Raw genomic sequence first — 23,457 nt, forward strand, 5'->3', positions numbered from 1 at the left:
ACTCACACCTTCTGTTGATGCATTTTATGCAAGTCCCTAGACATCTACCCACGTCCATTGCAGGTACAACAGTTTACAGGCCACCATGATTGCTCATTATTATCCTGTGTTTGTATGTGGTTACAGGAACTGCAGGAACGAGATTTAGATGTTTGACTATGTTAGACTTAGTCAGACGTACGAGTGAAGCCTCACTAGTACGGCTGACAGGCTCATACGCACGGTTGATGCTGAGCTAAGTCACAATTACAACCTAAATGAGAAGACACGAGTGAGTGATCACCCGTACGGCTGATGAAGCCAACTCGTACGTGTGATGAATGAATCGTATGGGTGAGTCAACAGCAGGGGTATATAAAGTCTTATGTTCTTCATTTTAGGTTAAGCCTCTTATTTGTTACACACACTCAGATCTAGTGAGCTCCTCCGATTCTCTCTCAGTCCAAATCACCCATGTGGTGAATAATAGCTCTAGGTGTTGATCTAATCACACTTGATTTAGTTGTGGTTTGACTAAATTAATCAAAAAAAAAAAACTTAACCTATTCACTAGAGGGTTTGATTCACTTATTCTGCCATTGTGTGAGTTAAATCTGTTGATTTCTAAGTTCCTAGTCATGTTTCATCTGTGACGACCCGAAAATTTTCGACCAAATCTAAACTTGATCTTTATATGATTTCGATACGATAAGCAAAGTTTGTAATGTTGAGTCTAGAAAATTTTGGAACGATGTTCAAATATTCAATTGACCTTCGACTGCTCTCGGCGATTCACGAACAATTAAGTGTAAATAGATATGTGTGTATGTATATATAAATAATAATTCGAAATATAATTTGAAGTATTATATGTTGTTATTAAAAATTAATAAAAATAAAAATAGGATAATATAATAATTATTATTTAAAATATATTTCTATATATAAATAAAATATATTAAAAATAAATATTAAATGATTGTATTACTCGTTTGATGTTTCGGTTGATATTAAACAAGTTAAATTCAAACTTATATGATTTTAAAATAAACGGTGATTCGAAACTGAGTTCTATAAATTTTAGGCTTACTAAAAATATATTTAGGATCTAATTATTAGATTTTAACACTTTTTATATTTCACCCATAAATGAGAGGGATAGTTGATGTAATTTTTATTTAATAAATTATTGATGAAATTTTACACCATAATGACTAAGATGAATAAATATGATTAAAATAAAAATTTGGGATTTTTTGGAAGACTTTTATCTGTCACTAATTATCAACGGGATACGAAATACTAACCCTAGAAAACTGTCGGCAAATGAGTACATAAATATGACTGTTGTTATATTTATTTCAACATGTTTTAATTAACTATATTATTATAATAATTATTAAATTATTGATAGTACTAATATTCCACGAGCACATGCACTGGATTCCATCAACATTTTAAAGTCATGATCATATATATCACCACTAACCATATAATAAGTATTTGATTTCTATTATTAATTATTATATTTATATGATATATGATATGATTACATTATATATATGCATATAGATAGTTGGTTAGATGCAGAGAACAAAACTAAAACCCATCGCCACTATCACATATTATGTGTAGGTATAATATACTCAAACATTGAATCCATCTATCTAACTTTTATTTCAATAAACATCACCACCATTTTTTTTTTTGAAACCGTCGACCACCTCTACCATCCTCCTGCCCAACCACCCTTTGAATCACCTCAAACATCTACCTTAATCACCGATCACCTCATGACACCATCACCTAGTACCATAACAACCACCAATGTTTGCTGCATACTACCATAACTTGTTTATGATGTATTCCGAGTACAAACCCACAACATCATCACCACAAGCCCCCATGGAACACCCATTTATTGTTGATGATTGTCTCTTGTCCAAAAACTGTCGCCACCCATATGTTACCCTTAAACCGACACCTTAAATACCACCTCCATCGTGTTACTATTGCTGCAGCTCACACTTGTTTCTTGCTACTACAGCTCATGTTTTGTTATTGATATTGATACTCTAATATTGTTCCTGGTTACAAGTCGTGGAACTCACAACAGGTCACTAGTATTCTCCTGTTATTGTCCCTCGTTCGAAGTACTCTATCACCATAAACAGCCATCACTTTCTCTCTCCCTCATTCTCTCTCTCCCTCTCTAGCGTGTCTGAGAAACACCTCCTTCAATCCATCGTATCACCATTCATCCGTTACCCTACTATTCGCGTTTTCTGTTTCATTCACCCAAAAACAATCATCACCAAAAACACCATTACTGCCGTTTCTGTTAGTTCGATACAATATCGTCATCACTTTAAACTTACTGCAGCTGCAGTTATTTTCTGTTTATATGCGAAGAACACCACCACACCGATGCTAAATTGTTATTCCATAAACTGCTGCAACTACAAAATTTTTTCTCTGCTTTCCTATGGCAAACGAGTGCCAAACAAAAAGCAATCAGGCCTTGATGTCGACTGCAACAGCTTTTGGTTTCTAAAGTTCACTTAATTTTTACATGATTGCCTTTGACTACTTTGCTGCTTTGTTTCCTTTTCCTTTTCTTTATAAAATTCCAGCTGACACAATACAATAATAAGGTGGGACCTGCTGATTTAAGTTCCACTAAATTGCAGCCGTGTCATTTGAATTTTTGGCTGGTAACCGGTTATTTCATTTGAGCAGTCAAGAAATCAAACAAATCCAACTTGCTATTGGGCCGTGTATTATTGTAAGTGTTGGGCCGAAATTCCTTTTATTTTGGGCTAAGCATTTGATGAGGACGATCACATGTTGATTAGTGATGATGACAATAAACCGTGAGATGGAGAAGATAATGGTGATTAACCATGATGAACGATGATGTTGTGATGAGGGTATGATGAATTGAATGATGATGATAGAAAGATTAATCGAATGTTGATGATATTGTGTAAATAGAGATGGTGTGATGATATCAATGATATGATACATGAAATAACAAACGAGTGATATTATTATCGTTATGTTTCTGATGATGATATAATATGATGATGATGGAAGTTAAAGATGGTGATGAAATGAATCACGATAATGATAATGCTAGGATTAGGGTGACGTTGTTACGATAAACGATTAATGATGATGACGATGAGATTATATTAAAAATCATGATAACATGATGGTGATAATGGGTTCATAATCAATGACGATTCAGATGTGATTATGGGATCATGATGATGATATGATATAATGATATGGTATAATTTCTATAATTTCTATAATTTTTATCATTATTTTATTATTATTATTATTATTATTATTATTATTATTATTATTATTATTATTATTATTATTATTATTATTATTATTATTATTATTATTATTATTATTATTATGGTTATGGTTATTATTACTGTTTTTTATAGTTATCATTGTTATTGTTATATTATAATTATTATTGAAAATGTTAATGATAATAATATGATATACAAATAAATATGAAATAAGTATGATAAGTAGTACTAACTTGTAATATAAAGAATTTATAATATGAATATGAATGAAAAAAAAAAGATAAGTAGAATTGTTTACGAAAATATATGTGTATATATGATAAGTAATATGATTATGGTATAAAGTTTACAAAATAATACGAAGTACTAGGATATGTTAGCTTGAGGATTAGAATTTACGATGATTAAAAATGTATAGCCATACGTAACATAAATATATATATATAGAAAAATCCTAAAAGTTTAAACTTTAATATGAGTATTACTATGAACCTACTTTTGATATATACCGACTATTATTAATTTAAGGTGTAAATATTAATTATGTATAAATTATGCATATATTAAAGTGCAAAATATATTACATCCATAAATGAGAATTTTTTTATAAAATAAATATATAGCTTAATATAGATTAATGAAACATTAGTAATATTACATATAAGTTTTAATAATCATATTAACATATTATATATAAATATTCATATATAGCAACTTAAGTATTTTAATATAATACAAACCAAAAATATATTAATATAACTATATAGATATTAATTATTTGAAATATATACACAAATTAAATATATAATATATAAATTAGGATATAATAAATAAATTTATTCGATTACAAGTATATGTTTTAATATATATACAAATGATATAGGTTCGTGAATCCGAGGCCAACCCTGCATTGTTCAATATAGTCATATGTATTTTTACTACAAAATACATTAGGTGAGTTTCATTTGAATCCCTTTTACTCTTTACATTTTTGGGACTGAGAAAACATGCAAAATGCTTTATCAATTGTTTTACAATATTTATATGCGTGAGTTTCATTAATCCCTTTTTAAATGCTTTTGCAATATATATTTTTGGGACTGAGAATACATGCGCTATTTTTATAACTGTTTTACGAGTTGGACACAAGTAATCGAAACTACATTCTATGGTTGGATTATCGAATCGAATATGCCCCTTTTTATTAAGTCTGGTAATCTAAGAATTAGGGAACAGACACCCTAATTGACGCGAACTCTAAAGATAGATCTATCGGGCCCAACAAGCCCCATCCAAAGTACCGGATGCTTTAGTACTTCGAAATTTATATCATGTCCGATGGAGGATCCCGGAATGATGGGGATATTCTTATATGCATATTGTGAATGTCGGTTACCAGGTGTTCAATCCATATGAATGATATTTTTGTCTCTATGCATGGGACGTATGATTATGAGAAATGGAATTATGAAATCTTGTGGTCTATTAAAATTATGAAATGATTCTTTATGATAAACTAATGAACTCACCAACCTTTTGGTTGACACTTTAAAGCATGTTTATTCTCAGGTACGAAAGAAATCTTCCGCTGTGCATTTGCTCATATTAGAGATATTACTTGGAGTCATTCATGACATATTTCAAAAGATGTTGCATTCGAGTCGTTGAGTTCATCAAGATTATTATTAAGTCAATTATATTTGGATATATTATGAAATGCTTTACATGCCTGTCAACTGTCGATGTAACGAAAGTTTGTCTTTTAAAAACGAATGCAATGTTTGTAAAATTTATCATATAGAGGTCAATTACCTCGCGATGTAATCAACTGTTGTGAATCGTTTGTAATCGATATGGACTTCGTCCGGATGGATTAGGACGGGTTTCTACAGTTGGTATCAGAGCGGTGGTCTTAGTGAACCAGGTCTTGCATTAGCGTGCCTAACTGATAGTCGTTAGGATGCATTAGTGAGTCTGGACTTCGACCGTGTCTGCATGTCAAAAGTTTTGCTTATCATTTTTATCGGAAAACATCTGCTTATCATCCTTAGGAAATTACCTACTCATTATTCTTAGTCTAGACACATTTTACTGCATTGACTGCATGAATAGTGTATAGACAAAATTCATATCTTAGCGTATCTGACAATTCATATCTTAGTGTATCTGTTACTGTAGACCTTGCCTGATATCTCTCGTAAATTTCTCCTTAATTTAAGGGATCCTGGTACTATGTATATCTATGCAAATTATGCATTGAGAATACCATCTAACTATCAATTGATGCCACTAAACTCTTCATACCAAAAATCTTTCCTGAGATCGTTTAAGATGGCCTCTACGAATCGACCAAGTTCCTCTGACTCCGAAGACAGCGTGACAGGAGCACACCAACCAATCAACTACCGTGATTACTGGAGAAAATGGGGATGGGTTCGCGACATACTCACCCTATGGAGAAAGGAAGAAGGTACTCCATATCATGAATCAAATCTACCACCTAACCTTGGAGTACTTGACCCGCTCACCGGCGAACCCGTTCGCAATACCGTTTATACCCTATTTGCAAGAATTTTTCGTCTTGAAACTACCATTAATGGAACTAGAGAAGATATCCGACCTCTACCTCACATTGATAAATAACTCGGGTTAGTAGAAGAAGTTAGAGAACTCCGAGCTCTGATTCTCGATATACTTCTAACTTTCCCCCTCAACTCATATTTTAAAGTATTCATCAATATGCTCCATCCAGCTCTGATTCTCGATATACTTCTAACTTTCATATCGGTCATTCTTCTTTTTCATCTACCGCCGAAAGAATCTATTTACTTCTACTATACTCTTGGGTTTATAGTGTTTCTAGTTCTCCCGTGTCTTTATATTGCTATATGCATCGATATATGGTTTATAATTTCTGGTTTGTCGTTGGGCTTTATATGTTCCCTTATATTTCAAAGTCTCTGCTTCTGTCTTCTATAATCATTATCATTCACAGTTAATGCTCTCTTTTATTTGCTGCAATTTATACCCCAATTTCTATTTCGGAGTTTTGTCCTTTTGTTTCTTCTTCTTGCGATTAAGCACCGCTTGTAATGGTCCAGAATTCACAGATATGAATTTCGGAATGAACATTGTTAATGTTCTAGGAATGAAATTGTGATGGCACGATCTTGACTTGTCAAATTACTAGAATACCTTGGAAAAGGCCGAATCATCAAGAAATATTTTTTTGATATTTTAGAGGTTAAATAGAATACAAGAGTCGTATAACATGGCACATGATGATGTTATGATCTGTGAATCATCACGTTCCATTTAGAAACTCAGCATGACTTACTGTAATATAATCACATTGATCAAGTGTCATTATATTATACTAATTCATGCTTCAGTTCTCAACACTACTTCAAAATATTCCTATTTTAAACTTGAATCTTTCAGAATTTAGAAACTAAAATAGTTTCTTTTATGATGTAATACAGATAGCGCGAAGAGGCAAATGATTTCAAATAAGAAAAATTAAGAAAATATCTTCAGAAATATGGATGATATTTATAATGAAAGATATGATGATATTTATCATCCAGCTTTTACCATTTAAAGTCGTTTATAGTTTTTGCTGCTTCATCAGCATTTTTTCCATTTTCGGAGAACCAATTCGTAGTTCGGAGTGTTTTTCAGTAACTTCACATTCAAATTAAGTCCAGAAGATAGACGTTATATATACACATATAACTGTTGACGCAGACATGCTGCAAGATTTCAAAATACTGATTGCTAATTCCCAATGATTCGTATGGCAATTCTCATTACAAGATGCGAATGAGTAAATGATGGGGTTTCAATGAATAATTATGATGACTTTTTGGAGAGGCTAAAGTCAAAGGGTAATGAAGTTGTTGGTACATCTACTAATAATATGGTGGAATGTAAAAGGTTCCCTGGTAACGATGGTGTATATCTCAAGGTTATAATAAGGTTAGTCTGACTGAAAAGTCGAAGTTGACTTGCTGGAGCTGTGACAAAACTGGCTACTTTGAATAGGAGTCGCAAAGTTATTTTTGCTAATAAATGCCAAAGAATCTGACGCGGATACGTTGTTTAAACTTTTACTTTGGTTTCAAGAGTTTTTCGGGTACATAACTGTGGGTAACATGTGGTTGGATCATCATCTCGATTGCTCATCATTCGAAGTGTCTTCAAAAATTTTCGAAGGGTTTGAACACAGATTGTAATCGTTAACATACATTTGATGTTCTAACATAGTTTTGAAGTCAAAATATAGCTTGTGAAAGATGTAAGGATCTAAGAGTGATGATTTTGGTCATATCTCAAGTTAAATTTTGAGATTTCAAAATCAGAATATGTAATTAAATTTTGAATGAGTATGGTTGTTTTGATTTCTATAAAAGAATGTATATTGTTGTAAAGTAGGGAGTATAATGGATGATTTGCTGAATCAGATTCGAATAATGTAACGTATTAATTGTGAATTTATATATCTCTCGGGTATTACCTACCCGTTAAAAAAAAATTTCACAATTAATATTTTGTACAAAAGAATTTTATTACAGTCTTTATGAAAATATATATATGTATATTTTCTTCAGATGTAACATAGATTTAATGAGTTAATGTTAAATTAAACTCATTTGATTTACGGTTGAAACTAAAATTGAATAATCCCTAAAGGCTTTAAAAAGTACATAACTTTTACGCAGTATTTCTTTAATGACATTGAAATTATGAATCAATACTTCGTTATTTGTTGATGTATGGTGTTCGGTTCGTGGAATTCTTGTGAATTTCGCAAAGTACGAATGATGTTATCTGAAAAGTTTCGGGTACATTGATGATGAAAGTGTAAAATCAAATATATACTTGATTTATTATGAATTGGAATTTGTTGAATTGCGACAGAGATTGTAGTTAACGCTGGTTAAGTTGCGGCCGAAGGACGTACATTATTGCATATTTGTAATATGAATTAACCGAGTAGTTAAGATTCACACACAATAGCTTAGCACTGAAAGATTTATTTCAACATATATATATATATATATATATATATATATATATATATATATATATATATATATATATATATATATATATATATATATATATATATATATATATATATATATATATATATATATATATATATATATATTTATATATTTATATATATGTATATAATATATATATATAATTTCTTCAGAGGAAATGAGTTAATTCTTCATAACTCGTTGATACAATATAAACGTTATTGATTCGTAATGATGTCCACAGTGATTCTTGAACTGACGGAGTTTGTGATGTTATCGGTGTTGTTGATTCGGATGTTGACTGTACTGACGATGCTGGTAACGCTGATGGTACTATTGATGTTGTTGGTAAAGCAAGTTTAGCTTGTTAATCACACACCATTTTTGTCAGGGTTTCTACTCTTCCTTCCATCATTTTGGTTCGCTTAACTGATTTATGGTTAGGGCTAGATTAGATAATCTCTAAGACTTTAGAGATTACATAATCGCCGCGGAATGTTTCTCCAATGAAGTTATGAATTAATACTTCGTCAGTTATTGTTGTTGGTACTCCTTGGTATCTATGGTGCGTATGACGTTGATGCTCGTGGGACAGATTGTGAAGTTGAGGTTTACGACGCGGTTGTGGTTGGAGGTGGTAATGGTACTGTTGGCGTTGATGATGGTGGTACTGATTATGCTGCTGATGCTGCTGCTGGTGTTTGTAATCTCTGCACCATATTCTCCAAAGCCACTACCCGAGAGCGAAGCTCGTTGACTTCTTCTATTACACCGGGGGTGATTGTCGGTTCGAACGAGCGGATAAATAAAATCTAAAATTTAATGTAATATATAATCGTGACGAGATACTCTGGAAATAAGCGAGAAAATGGTGTTTCGGACAGGTTCGCCGGTAAGTGCTTCAGGTTCTTCATCAAGAGGTCAATGTGGTGGATGGAAGGGATCACCTTCTTCTTGTCTCCAATGATTGAGGAGGCTACGAACCCATCCCCAATTCATCCAGAATAGGTGATGACTGATTGGTTGATCTATTCCGGTCACACTGCTTTCGGAGCTTGAATGGGATTCCATTTCGGAATCTGAGTGACTTGAACTGATGACGAATTCCATTTCGTACGATTGGATAAAGGATTTTTTTTTTCGATATGAAATGATTTTGGCTAACGGATGGTATTCTAATTACATAGAATATATATATATATATATATATATATATATATATATATATATAGATCAAAAGATTTCGTAGATTACGGAGGACTTTGCGGGATATGTCAGGCAAAGTTTAAAGTAACAGATACGATAAGATATGATTTAGCAGATATGCTAAGATATGAATTTTTGTCTATACACTATTCATGCAATCAATACAGCAAGACGTGTCTTAGACTAAAAATGATAAGCAGGTAATTTCCTGAGGATGATAAGTAGTTAATTTTCGACACAAAATGATAAGCAAAACTTTTGACATGCAGATACGGTCGAAGTCCAGACTCACTAATGCATCCTATCGACTTATCAGTTAGACACACTAATGCAGACCTGGTTCGCTAAGACCACCGCTCTGATACCAACTGAAAGGACCCGTTCATATACATTATAAACGATTCACAATAGTTGATTACATTGCGAGGTATTTGACCTCTATATGATACATTTTACAAACATTGCATTCGTTTTTAAAAGACAAACTTTCTTTACATCAAAAATTGACAGGCATGCATACCATTTCATAATATCCACTATCCAACTATACATTGTTTTAATAATAATCTTTGATGAACTCAATGACTCGAATGCAACGTTCTTCGAAATATGCTATGAAAGACTCCAAGTAATATCTTTAAAATGAGCAAATGCACAGCGGAAGATTTCTTTAACACCTGAGAATAAACATGCTTTAAAGTGTCAACCAAAAGGTTGGTGAGTTCATTAGTTTATCATAATCATTTATTTCCATCATTTTAATAGACCACAAGAATTTCATTTTCAGTTCTCATAAATATACGTCCCATGCATAGAGACAAAAATAATCATTCATATGGTGAACACCTGGTAACCGACATTAACTAGATACATATAAGAATATCCCCTATCATTCCGGGATCCTCCTTCGGACATGATATAAATTTCGAAGTACTAAAGCATCCGGTACTTTGGATGGGGTTTGTTAGGCCCAATAGATCTATCTTTAGGATTCGCGTCAATTAGGGTGTCTGTTCCCTAATTCTTAGATTACCAGACTTAATAAAAAGGGGCATATTCGATTTCGATAATTCAACCATAGAATGTAGTTTCACGTACTTGTGTCTATTTTGTAAATCATTTATAAAACCTGCATGTATTCTCATCCCAAAAATATTAAATTTTAAAAGTGGGACTATAACTCACGTATCAATATTGAGATTCAATATTGCAGGAAAGGTACGTAGACGCAACGGAAATGATAAACACTATATTGACCTCACGAGCATACCCATGAACCATACTCAATCACCTCCATAGCTATAACCCATAATTTCCTTAATCCTATCCTACTCGAAAAACAATTTCGAAATCACTCGGACAACACTCCGTCGTAATATTTTATGTATACTAATAATATCTTGAAATAATACGGAGTAAATATATATATGTAAATCGATTGAGAGAGTTTAGAGAAAAATATTTTCAAGTTTCTATGAAATAATGAAACCTATTGAATTATATTTATAATAGATTTTTGAATTATTAAAGTGAATTATTAAAGTATGAATTATTAAAGTGAATTATTAAAGTATGAATTATTAAAGTGAATTATTAAAGTATGAATTATTAAAGTGAATTATTAAAGTATAAATTATTAAAGTATGAATTATTAAAGTGAATTATTAAAGTTAAAGTAAAGTAAAAATAAAGTAAAGGTAAAGTTTAAGTATAGTAAAAGTATAAAACTATGTACGTATTATACGCGTATAAATATATATAATATTAATTTAAATCGTTATATATATTTAATAAAATAAAATATAAATATCGTTATCTTTATCATACTAGTTAAGTAATGAGTTGTCAAAAGTGGTTCTAGATATTTATAAAAGTTATATACGTTTTAATAATAAAGTTCTTTTTAAACTGAAAACGTTTTTGTACGTTTGAAACTAAATAGATCAATCGAGTCTTTATGAGATTCAATCTTCCACTATCCTTTGTCTAGTTCTCAATGATTGACAATTTGTTCTTATTTATAAATTACTTTACCATTTTCCGAATATTGTTAAAATGGAAAGATTTCTCAAATGAACGTGGGCCTTTCAACAGAGACTTGTAATCATAATTTAATATATCTGATAATTCAATCATTTGATCTTATCTTCTAATTCCATTGATAAACATTTTGAAACAGATACAATCATATAAAGTATTTAATCTAATATTTTGTTTACGTTTCAAGTTATAATATATATACACATATACATATATAGTCATATTCGTTTAATGGTTCGTGAATCGTTGGAACTTGGTCGAGGTTGAATGAATGTATGAACATAGTTTAAAATTCTTGAAATTTAACTTAACAAATATTGCTTATTGTGTCGGAAACATATAAAGATTAAAGTTTAAATTTGGTTGGAAATTTCCGGGTTGTCACATATACCGCGTACATCCGTAAAGGGGCAAGTTTTGGCAGATTACCTCGCAGAAATGACGGGTGAATTAGAGGTAATCCATGAAAGAACGCAATTAACGCCACCTTCGCATGAGATCTGGGATTTATATACAGACGGTGCCTCATGTATTGAAGGGGCAGGTGCGGGGCTATTGTTAACAAATTCAAGTGGTGAAGAGCACACGTACGCACTGCGCTTTAATTTTGATGTGACAAACAATGAGGCTGAATATGAAGCATTGCTTGCGGGATTGAATTTGGCACGTAAGATGAATATAACACAGCTGCGCGCATATGTTGATTCACAACTGGTGGCAAATCAATTCAATGGCTCTTTTGAAGCACATGAGTTGTCCATGCAGAAGTATTTGAAACTTGTAAAGGAATCTGCAGAAAAGTTTGAGTTCTTTGAATTATCACAAGTGTTGAGAAGTCAAAATAAAAAAGCAGACGCGCTAAGCAAACTTGCTGCATTAGCGTTTTCGCACTTCCAAAAACAGGTGTGGGTGGAAGAACTTCCTAATAAGTCCATTGATGGAAATTTATTTGTTGCGGTTATAGAAGAAGTTGGACCACATTGGATGGATCCTATTGTCAATTATCTGCGAAATGGTACGTTGCCAGAAGATAAAAAGGAGGCTCGTTTGGTACGCGAAAGAGCACCCATGTATGTACTTGAAAATAATGTGTTATATCGTAAATCATATTTGGGACCATTAATGCGGTGTGTAGGACCCGCAGAAGCTGCAACCATTGTTGAAGAGGTGCATAGTGGATCTTGTGCTCTTCACTCAGGATATAAAACTATTGCTGGCAAGATAATGCGCATGGGCTATTTCTGGCCTACTCTATATCGTGATGTTGCGCAAATTGTTAAGCGGTGTAAAAGTTGTCAAAGACATGCACCGCAGAATCGCAAACCACGACATGATATGATTCCAATTGATTCGCAATGGCCATTTTATAAATGGGCCATCAATATTGTGGGACCCTTTCCACCAGGTGCAGGAAATGTAAAGTTCCTGATTGTAGCTATTGATTATTTCACTAAATGGGTGGAGGCAAAGGCCTTACGCACAATAACTAGAGTGCAAGTGCGGAATTTTGTATGGGAATACATTGTATGTAGATTTGGTATTCTGCGGGAACTTGTAAGTGATAATGGAGCGCAGATTGCGAAAGATCCATTTTTAAGTTGGTGTGCGAAACTAAATATAATTCAAATATTTACATCTGTGGCACATCCGCAAGCAAATGGATTGTGCGAAGTCACTAACCGCGACATTGTTAGCGGTATTAAAAAACGTTTGAATGAAAAGCGGAATGGATGGGTTGATGAACTTTCAAATGTACTATGGGCTCATCGCACTACTTTCAAGAAAAGTACAGGCGAAACACCTTTTAGCCTAGTATATGGTTCCGAAGCAATGATCCCCGCAGAAATCTTTGTTGAAACGCACAGAGTTGCTAATTTTGATGAAAGTGCGAATGTGGAAGGCATTTGTGAAAATCTAAATTTCATTGAAGAACGTAGGCTTATGGCCGCAATACGTGAGGCAAATAATAAGCAGCAAATTGCTAAGTATTATAACAAGAAGGTGAGCGCGTTAGCCTTTGATGTTGGAGAATGGGTTTTGCGTAATAATGAAGCAAGTCGTGCTGAGAAACAAGGGAAGTTGGGACCCAATTGGGAGGGACCATACCAGATAGTGGGAATTAATGCAGCAGGCTCTTATAAACTCCAAGACATTGAAGGGCGCAATATACCTAACGCGTGGCATGCTACTTTGTTGAAACGATATTATATGTAAATAACAAAAGTATGCGAAATTTTATGTGCATTCTAGTGATTCATGTTAATGTGTGTAGCAAATAAGTTTGCAATATTGTGTAAAATGAATAAAACTACAGGTTTTTGTTCATCATAATGATTGTATGTCTATGCGTAATTTCAAAGTACAACGCGTTTAATACAACCATAAATGAAATCAAACAAGTGATGGAGAAGACCACTTGATGCTAAATGAAAACAATTTGACATGTATGCGAAAGGAATTCAGTTTGTTAACTTTCTCCCAAAGTATTAGATCTTGCCATACTTGGATGCTTCGCAATAAACACAAATTTTTGCCTAAGGATCATTTCGGCGGACTTAGAAGATTCATAATGTGCAGAATAGCATGTGCATACAGGTTGTTTCGCATAAAGTAGTTGTTTGTTATGTGCACAATAATAAACAATGAAATTGCAAAGGACAATGCTAGTAATTATGAATGATATAATCAAAGCGCTATATAAATAAAGGCAATTGCAATTGATAAATAAAATTTTATTATAAGTTCCGCGGAAGGTACAGCAAATCATATCATTAAAACGCGCTTATAAAAGCGCTTACATAATGCGAAATCCTATTCCTTGGTAGTTAAGTCTAAACCAATGATGTCTTCGACGGGAGCATCCTTGTTTTGACTTATAGCTTCTAATTTTGGAATAGGGATAACGCGGATTCCTTTCCTAGCCAATGCGACCATATCTTCTGCCTCTTCAATAGGGCAGATTAATTTCTCAATATACTCCGACATTGGCTCTGAAAGAACAGCAATCTTGCCAACCTCCTGAAGAAATTTTACTCGCTCAAGTTATTGTAGCGCAGTCACATAAGTATCAAATTTCTGCGAAACGTCCGCAGAATCCATGATTTTTCGCCCAAGTTCAGGCAAATGTTCTCGGAGTTTCGCAAAGCTAGATTCTGTGGTTGCTTTTGCGGATAAGGCTGCGGTTAGTTCAGTTTGGGTTTGCAAGAGTTTGTTTTTCATTGTATCATGCGTGACTTGAAGGTTGTCCATTTCAATTGCTTTTTTGGACAGTTGCTTTTTTAAATCATCTACGGAATTTTTTATTGTTTGCAATTCCGTGGTGATGGAAGAGAGTTGGGACTGTGTGATTGCGTGCTTGGTTTGTTCTTTCTTCAACACTTCAGCAAACTTCTCTTGTCGGGACATTGCATCATATGCAGATGCAAGTGTCATGTAGAAGTTCTGCGCGAAACAGTTGAATGAGTCGCTGTATGAAAGTTTGCTAAGTTCAGAGCGTAGATCATGGGGAAGGGCAAGCTTCATATGTTGCCTTTGGTCCAGTGCAGCTTCTGGAGAGGCGCATAGATAACCCTACAGGCCATCTATTTTGATTGACTTTACTGCGCTGGGAGGAGTGCGCCAGATGTCTTCATATTTAGATAAATCGAAGGTTGGTGGAGAACTAGCCTGTGTAGATGGTGGTGGAGTAATGGATGTCTCTGCTGCAACACGTATAAGGAATATAAACAAAGGAAGAAATATTAAAATGACAGAACACTATAGGTGTTATTGAAAATACAAATTATAATATGTGACGATTCACATTACCAGTCTCAGATGCAGGTGGAACAACTGAGCTAGACCGCGTAAACCTCTTCGCGGATCCTGTAAGTTGAGAGGTAGCGGGTCATTTGCTGGGAGTCCTTGTTGTTTGTTGAGCGCTGGTGGTAGGAGATTTTTGTGCAGCCTTTGATGATGATTTTGACTCGGGGCTCTTAAGCCTCTCTGCGAGAAATGCTTTTGTGTCATCTTTCTTTTCGATTTCAGAAACCCTCATGATGATGATGATGAGTAAATGTGAAAGTTGTTTGTGTGAATGAATCAATATAACGGAGAGAGAAAGTATGATGGAAAAAATGATAATCAACTTCTATATATATGAAGGAAAATTTAATTTCAATGGTATAATCCCTTAACTGCTATATACGCAGATAAAAAACTCAGCAAATACAACAATAGCCGTTGTGGAAAAATAATAATACTTTTATGCCTCACTGTAGTGCGTGCATCATATGCACAAAAGGACAAACTATAACCTTTTCTTTTTTAAGAGTTTATTGTCTTACTTTTTCTGCAAAAATGTAACACAATAAACTGGGGGGACTTGATCATATACATACTTATGTATATGTATATATTTAAGTGCGAAAGGCCATTTGAAGGCGAAAGCACAAGACAACTGAACCACAGTGTGAATGCGGTGGGATTGCGCAGAACATTAAAGAGTGCGAACGCTTCTCGCAGTGTTTATGCGAAATGCCTAAGTGCCCGCACAACTTACTTCCGCGTAACTCCTAGACCTATAAATAGGGAGCTTGGCCTCTCATTTTAGGTTGTTGATTCTGGAAGGGTTGCCCTAGCCATATTGATTTCTCTCGTGACTTTGCCCGAGACTAAATCATTATTTGGTTAAGGTAATTTACGAAGACTGGGACATGGTTGTTGATCGTTTAGCACTTAACGAAATATGACAATAAGGTCCCAAAACCATAATCGACATCCATTATACCCCCTCATTGCACTCAATCCTTAATTAACCGTGATTGGATAATCTAGGATTGATCAACTACTGTTAGTAGATTTTTCTGATATTTATATTTACCTTCTTTACGTACCGTTCCAACACGATAAATTATAAATGTATTCTCATAAAAGCTTCTTTTTGTTTGTATAATATATAGGATTATGAACCAAATGAAGAGAATCCTGGAACTGCTCCATTTAGTGAGCCTGAAGCTCAACTAATGCAGAAGCTTTCTATGTCATTTTTCTCGCACATTTGGGTCAACGTGCATTCTGGAATGTTGGGTAAGTCAACAAAATGTGTAGATTTGGGTGTGGGTCAAAACAAGTATGGTCTGGATGAACCTAAACACATAATCTAAAACACCTCTACAAATCTCCACTGATTTGAAAACATGTTTGAAAGTTTGTACAAAAGAATCAGCATCAGTATAATATGAGTATGAGTATCTTAAATGAAAAATGTTTGTTATTGCTATAAAGTTTAATTTAATTGTACTGTATTGATATTTTAAATTTGTTGCATTAAAATGTATATGGGAACCGGTTTGACCCATACTGTAATGCTAATGTGTGTTTATTTTTGTAAATTCATTTGTAAAAATTGGGTAGAATTTGGTACTCTTAGAGGCATAGTCCAAACAGTACCAAGTGTGTCCAATACTCCAACCAAAGATCGTGGGTTAAAACCTCACAATAGACATACAAAAAATACTTCATTCATCATTGATTATTGATTAGTGTTCACTTTTTTTACGTAGAATAATTAAATATTGTTAATAAACTTCAACTTTACGTAATAAGAACTATAATTTTGGTGTTGCACTTGTAGGGAAATGGTGGTGGAAATTTTAGGTCTCAAATGATACTTTGTGAGTTCGAATAATCAAAAGAATTTTCAGGATTGATTGGGGGGGGGGGGTTTGGGAAACATAACATCTTCAATTAACCTTAAAGGCAATAACTCAACTTGGAAGAAAATAATTCAATCGGGTCATGATATTGACAATCTTGGTGTTAGTTTTTTCCTATTTGTCTTCAAAGGAAATAGCAGATGCTAAGCTAACCCTGTTTTGGGAAGAACGTTGGTGTGGTTCTCAAACATTTAAAGACAGGTTCAACAGATTGTATAGATTGGAGAGCAATAAATCTGCTACGGTGTTTGACAGAGTAAAATATCAGAATGGTGAACTTATTTTCGAATGGAGCTGGTCCAGACATCTTACGGGTCGATTACAAGGGGAGCTAAGGCATCTAGCAAATGCGATATCTGTGCAGAACTTTACCAATAGTGCACAAAATTCTTGGAAATGGTCTCTTGTAGGTAACGGTAAACTCACAACCAAAGTATTATCATATTTAATCGAACAAAAAATTCTGCCAAATGGACAATCAGTACCAGATGCGTTAGAAATAATAAGAAACAACTTAATTCCAAATAAAGTTGAGATATTTGTGTGGAGAACGAGAAGGAAAAGGGTTCCGGTACATGTGGAATTGGATAATCGAGGATTGGATCTAGATCCAGTTAGATGCCCGATTTGCAATGTGGATTTAGAATCAGTTAATCACTCTTTTATTCGTTGCAAATGTGCATATGATATCTGGTATAAGGTTCGATCATGATGGGATTTAGGCAGCCCAATGAATCCTGATGTTTCGGACCTGTTTAGAGAAAATAGCAGTCACTTCACCTCGGAGTTGGGCATATTGGTGTGGCAGGCTACTGAATGCATAAGTACTTATATTTTTTGGAAGAATAGAAATAAGTCTACATTTGGTAAAGAATCTTCGAGTACTGCATCTATCCTCAATGAGATACAAGTCACAAGCCATTCCTGGATATCGAGTAGATTTAAGAATCAATCTTTGGATTGACATCGTTGGTTCAACAACCCAAAATCTTTCGACTCAATCTTTTCGATCAAAACACTAATTGGTTAGCTTTAGAATAGATTTGAGACCATCTTGTGTGATTTGCGAGTTGTTCATTCGGTTGCCTTACTGTTGTTTGGTAGGCTTTGTTTTTTGTTTATATGTATATACGTTTATAGCTAATTATATATTGTTGCTATTTAAAAAAAATAATTTCGGTGTTGCAAAGTTTATAATATGATCATATCTGTTGATGGTTGTCAAGGAATACCATTGCTTATAATATTTAACACGGATCGAGTGGGTTAGGATTCAAAATGCACAATGGAAACTTTAAACCTGTTTGGCATGTTGTCTGACATTACGCTATCAAGAAGGTTATTTATGTGTTTAATTGTCAACATTTATTCAAATATAAGTGATCCAATGCATTTCTATTTCTAATGCATGTAATTGAGAAGCTTTATATTCAAACGAGCGATAAAAAGTTGTACATATATATGAAGAGAAATAATATTGCGTGAACAATCAGAAGTACAAGTCATACTCTCACTTTTATAACTTATCGTACTCATAGTGTTTAAATGTTCATTTGAATTATGATCATAATGCTTATCACAATTTAGGTACCCAACAATGAACTAATTTCTGGTGGAAGAGATATCCGAGTGACAGAGGAAAACATATATAAATATGTGGATCTAATTGTAGAACATCGGTTAATAACTCTCATAGGTCCTTAGATAAATGCTTAGTCTCAGAATGTTGTAGCACGGATGATGTCTACAACTGAATGTAGTCATCTTTTGTTAATTCTCATATCTTTTTTTTTTTTAATTATGTTTTTATCTATATACATTAACATTTGTAGTTTTCTAGATTTCTTCCACAATGTTTTGTTTTTAGTAATACTATATAAACATTTTTAGTTGTTTTGTGAAACCCAACGCTACTATTGTGACGACCCCGGAATTTCCGACCAAATTTAAACTTAATCTTTATATAATTTCGGCACGATAAGCAAAGTCTGTAAAGTTGAGTCTCAAAATTTTGGAACTGTTTATATGAATTTGACCTTTGACTATTCCCAACGATTCACGAACAATTAATTGTAAATAGATATGTGTGTATATATATATATATATATATATAATTGAAAATATAATTTGAAATATTATACGTTATCGCTATTAAAATTTAATTATGTAAATTAATATAAACTATATATAAATAAAGTATATTAACATAAATACTAAATGATTGTAGAACTCGTAAAATGTTTCGATCGATATTAAACAAGTTAAAAACGAACATACATGATTTTAAAATAAGCGTTGATCCGAAAATGAGTGATATAAATTATAGGCTTTTATTCGCCACTGATAAACATCGAAGTATGAAATTTAGTCCGTAGATGATGACGGCTAACAATTTAACACGTTTAAATCCTAAAATTATATTATAATCAATACTGTGCTTGTTTGAATTCGATTCCGTTGCATTTCACTTTCTTTCTATTTTTATTCAATTAAACCCCACCTATAATATCATGTCTGCTCAAATTCTGTTTTGATTGATAAATAACATCAACACAATACTGTACTTGATTACCATATTGATTGATATTGTAATTATTGATTACTTTCTGTTACACGTTTCATCACCAGTCGAATCTATTATCTATTATCAATTATATCTATTTTATCTATTCTATTTTTCCTTCTATCCTCTATATTCTATATATACATACAATTATATGTAGGAACACACAAGAATTCACAATCCGACAACCACCATCTCGAATCACCATGATTCGTCCACCACCTCAACAAGCTAGATCACCACCTTGAAGGAACTTCCATCCACCATGAAACCTTCACTCTATGCCACCATCACCTGGCGAAGACTCAACTGCAACCCATAGCCGATCACCTATTCGCCACCACTTTTGGTTAAACTGCTAGACACCATTAAACGCCACCATCGAACAAGATAAAACATCAATCACTATCACTATACCATCACCATTCTTCGTTCTTGTTTTATGTTTGAACCACCCTCCTCCAAATCTTGATCAATCACCGTGAACACCACCAAGGACCACATCATCGACAACCCAAGACACTCGAGTTACGATGTAACTTTCTGCTGCTAATTTCCCTTTTTTTTTACTCGTGATCAACTTGCAAACCAAAAGCCAAGACATTTAGAAATTGGTTGGAGCATGGGTGTACATATACGGAGTATAGTGTAACGAGTTACCTAAAACACAAACCACCTTGATCACTGTAGGCAATCACAACAACCCTTAAACATCATCATTTCATCATACGGTCATTTCAATCTTTCTATCTCTAATTGCTATTTGTTTTCTTTTCTCGATCACCACATAAAAACCTTTATCAAACCCATCTCATGATCACCCTCTACGACCATCTTATAACACCACCATTACCTTCTAGTATGAAACCCACTTTCTAATTCTATTTCTGTGAGCAAACACAACCGTCATCGGCACTCTACACAACCATAACCTCCACTATTACAACATCTACTGCAGCCTGTATGTATTCCTGTTTCGCTCACTAGCTGCAACCAAAGAAAATATTGGAAGAAGAAGATAAGTCACGATGATGGGGATTAACTGAGGTGAACTAGCTGCTACTCTTTGTTATATATTTTTTTTTCTTTTATCTGAGAACAAACTAAAACTCCAATCTTCCTATTTCCATTACTGCATCAATGAAGCCTATCATCAAATCATTCACAGCTGCTACACTTTCTCCTGTTGTGATTCGATTAATTCAAGAATAATCACTAATTACCTTAATTACTGATACATCTCTCTTTCTATCTCACTTTGAATGTGACCCAAGCAACACTATCGACCATCATCAGCTATTATCAACACCTTCACCCAACAACCAACCCTTGAACAATTTTCTTTCTTTGCTACTCGCCATCTTTCCGTTCCCATCTTTTGTTCGAAATAATATCACACGCAGCCACTATGAATCATACATCATACATGCAGACTATATAAAAATGGTTATAGTTTAAAGTGGATATCAAGTGATATATTGCTTTATTATTGTGGTCGACAATTATAATTAAATTACACCACTAGTGCAACTTGCAATTATGTATTACGTTGACTATAATCTTATTATAATCAAACCTATTTAACGGCTCTATTTAAACGAGATGATTCAGCTGGATTGTTGAGCTTATATCTTGATTTTATTATGGGCTGAAAGCCTGTTAGGTTAGTCTGATGGGTTGCCATATTCCTTTGTTAAATTGGGCCGTGAACTTTCAAGTTCTTTTGGGTCGATAGTTATACACTTGGTGGGTCGAGATCGATTGCTGTTGTAATATAGAATGAGCGATTATGAATTTAAATGATAATGAGATGTTATGGTAAGTATCATGATGTCGATAATATGATGATTAGGACGAGATATCGAATGGAAATGATGATGATATATAAACCATGAAGTATTGAGGTTATGGTCATGTTATGATTCGGATTATGATGAATGGATTATTGAAGAAGAAATAAAAAAGAAATAGATGGAGCGATGGTTAAGGGAGTTATTCGGTTAACGGGAGGTCGCGGGTTCGAGCCCGGACAGTGGCGTTTTATTTTTAAGGCTCCTTTCTTCAAAGGTTGTACCCTATTATTATTATCATTATTTTTATTATTATATTATTATCATTGTTATTATTATAGATGTTAATGATAATACTAATATATTAAAAATGAAAATAAGATTAGTAAGTTAAGATTATGAATTAAAAATTTTAGAAGCTATAGTCATGAGTTGAGAAATTGATCACTATAATTATGATTATTATTATCATTATTAGTATTATTATTAGTATTATCACTAAGGTTAAAATTTAGTACCATTGTGATTAAAATTTTAATTAGTTTATGATTCAAAGGAATTACCAAAATTATTATTATCATAGTTATGATAATACAACTTAGTATTTTTATCATTATTAATATCATTATTTTTAGTAACATTATTATTATTATTAATTTTTATCACGTTTATTATTATTATTATTTTCATTAAGGTTACTAAAAATCATTATTTTCAATATTAATATATAACTATTATTATTATTATTAAATGATAGTATTATTATTATTATTAAAATTATTATCATTATAATTTGTATTATCATTATTATTATTATATTTTTTTACTAGAATCATTACTATTATTATTAATAGTATATATATATATATATATATATATATATATATATATATATATATATATATATATATATATATATTTTAATATAACTATATGTATGAATATTAATTATATTACAAAATAACCATATATAAAATATAATTGAAGATACATAACATAATAAAGGATATATATTTATATAACTACAACATTTAATGTACATAAAAAAAATTATATAAAAGGAATTATGTGATTATATGTTTTAATATGTATATGAATAATATAGGTTCGTGAATCCAATGCCAACCCTACACTTGTTCAATGTCGTTATACAACTATTGGAATAACCATATTTGAATTGACTCATAAAATAGTTCGTAAATTTAGCGGGTCTTAAACTAGTATATATACAATTATATATATATATATATATATATATATATATATATATATATATATATATATATATATATATATATATATATATAATCAAGAGGGAAGCACTTTTTTGGGGGGAAATGGGGGGAAATAACTTTTTTCATTTTATTTGATTTTTTTTCCAGGCATCAAGATCACATGAAAATATGAACATTTAAAAAAGACACTTTGTGATGAATGTTATTATTTTGGCAGTAAAACGCTCGAAAAAATGAAAACATTCAATGTATTAAATGTTTTGATTCTGAGTTTTTTATAAGGGGTTAGAAATTAGGGGGTTAAAAATTAGGGTTTAGCTATTAGGGTTTAGAAATTAGAGTTTTGGGTTTAGAAATTAGGGTTTAGGGTTTAAAATTAGGGTTTAAATTGAATATTTTAACACGAACGGTTTAGAGTTTAGGGTTTAGGGTTTAGGATTTTGGATTTAGGGACTAAACCCAAAACACTAAACCTAAACCCTAAACTCTAAATCGGCCTAAATTTCGAAAAAAAACACTTCACACAAGATGAAAACAAAACGATGCAAATAAACTCAGAATCAAAACATTC

Source organism: Rutidosis leptorrhynchoides, chromosome 1, assembly GCF_046630445.1.
Source record: "Rutidosis leptorrhynchoides isolate AG116_Rl617_1_P2 chromosome 1, CSIRO_AGI_Rlap_v1, whole genome shotgun sequence".
Lineage (NCBI taxonomy): Eukaryota > Viridiplantae > Streptophyta > Magnoliopsida > Asterales > Asteraceae > Rutidosis > Rutidosis leptorrhynchoides.